This window comes from Trachymyrmex septentrionalis, unplaced genomic scaffold (assembly GCF_001594115.1).
Source record: "Trachymyrmex septentrionalis isolate Tsep2-gDNA-1 unplaced genomic scaffold, Tsep1.0 scaffold9, whole genome shotgun sequence".
NCBI lineage: Eukaryota > Metazoa > Arthropoda > Insecta > Hymenoptera > Formicidae > Trachymyrmex > Trachymyrmex septentrionalis.
This window is the reverse complement of record NW_017306091.1, coordinates 2,371,312-2,373,155: the sequence shown is the minus strand read 5'-3', so window position 1 is coordinate 2,373,155 and position 1,844 is coordinate 2,371,312. Positions and strand designations below refer to the sequence as shown.

At 49.7% G+C, this 1,844-nt stretch overlaps 1 protein-coding gene across 2 annotated transcripts in view; it reads left to right on the top strand.

The window, feature by feature from the left end:
• The first annotated feature begins 298 nt into the window (after nucleotides 1-298).
• The window catches only part of LOC108755878 (FERM, RhoGEF and pleckstrin domain-containing protein 1), a 34,814-nt gene continuing 33,268 nt past the window's right edge, over nucleotides 299-1,844 (top strand). For both annotated transcript variants that reach the window (XM_018499266.1, XM_018499264.1), the window contains exon 1: nucleotides 299-996. The gene's annotated coding sequence lies outside the window, so the exon portion shown is untranslated. The remainder of the gene's footprint in view (nucleotides 997-1,844) is intronic.

The following is a 1,844-nucleotide window of genomic DNA, read 5'->3' as shown; positions in this document are numbered from 1 at the left end:
ATATATATATATATATATATATATAAGATTTGAAAATATTCGATTTTTATTAAAATCTGCAATTTTATTCTTATTATGAGCTCGACTATCCACGTGTGATAATGTAGAAAAAAAGTTTTACCGACACCGATAGTTATACCGATCGAGTAAAAAGAATGTAATGCCGATAACCATCAATCGATAATATAGCGCTCTTTAAGTCTTATCGACCTCGTTCGATAAAAAAAAATTACAATATTTATCCGCGTGACATCCTCACTATAATTGTCCTTCGACAGGTAAATCGTCCTACCTGTCGACTGTCAGGTGTCACCACACACGCGGCTCGTGGGACCGGTGCCACCGCCCTTTGTACATGTCGCGCCCTCGGTAGACCGGCCCTACGTTATAATTATGCCTTGTGGCGCGATCGCGAACGTCGCAAGCGACGGAGACAGGAACGGCCGTGACGCGATGTAATAAAACGCAACAGAACTGAACGCGCAACGTAATGGCGATGTCCATCCTTGAGCACCACTGTTCGTTTAGTGTAAATGGTGTCTAGGCGGAAACTCCTCGAACCGTCTTGTAAGTGAGTGTCGTTGCGTGAGATTGTGTTTGCGCGTATAATACACACATATATATCTATGTGTACGTATCTATACGTGATGGTTCCGATTCGGGGCTCTCGTACGCGCTCGATGGTCGAGCATCGTCGCGCACACATCGCCGCACCTACGACATCGGGCGGCGCCGCGAGATCGGCGAGCAGCAATAGCGGCATCGCCACCCATTATTAACGACGACACGAGATCATCGCGTTTCCCTTCCGTCGTCATCGTCGTCGTCGTTGTCGCCGCTGTCGCCGCCGCAGCCGCGAGGAGGACACGGTGTAGCGGTCGACGGAAGCGGCCGGCGGACGCAGCGGTGGTGCCTCAGTGATCAATGAACTCTGGTTGACGCGTGTCGAGGTGTGCTGGCAGCCACCGGGGCACACTACCGACGACCCCGGTAGACGTACGTATAGTATATAATTACCCAGCCCATTTTTTTCTTCTTCCTATCTCTCTCTCTCTCTCTCTCTTTCTTTCTAAATAGATAAGTTATGTCTTTCTTCTTCTTCCGCCTCTCCTTTACTCCGTTTTACTCCGCGATTCGTTCTCACGATGTATACGAGCCATCCGGGCTCTGTCGCGGAAGAACGCGCGAAGGGCGTTCTAAAGCCTCCATCTATCACGACGACGACCTATGGGCTTCCATTTTCGGTACGCCGCCGCCGAGGAACTCGCAATTATGACGACCACGCACTTTATATGCGGACGGACGTGCGCGGGCGGCACGGCGGTGTGTGGCGTTTGCCTATAACGCGCGGCGAAGCGAGGTGAAAGCGTAAACGTTAGCACGCATTAAAACACGCATCCTCCCGCTCCCATCGTCGACCGCGGTCAGTTACGGGATTCGCGTGGGGCGTCTCTCTTTCGCGACGGCTCGACGTCGTCCTCGTCGTCGTCGCGGTTAATCGCGCGACCGTTTCTACTTTAATACAGCTGAATTTTAATCTCGGCTCAACCAACTCGTCGTCTTTTTCTGGCTCTAGAAAGGAAGATGAAGAGCAAGCTGTGTACCGAGATTAAAGTTAATCTACATTGGTAAAAACGAGCATGGTCGGTTACGATCAGAAATTTCACCCGGATGCATCCGATATCATTTGATCCTTGTCTAACACTCGGATAACAGCAAGGATAAAACGATGTCGGACTCTGACTACGTCCGGCTGAACTTTTTGAACGCGGCTCTGAGGACCAATAAATCTAATGCTCGTTTCTACCAATGTAGATTAACTTTAATCTTGGTTCATCTCTTTC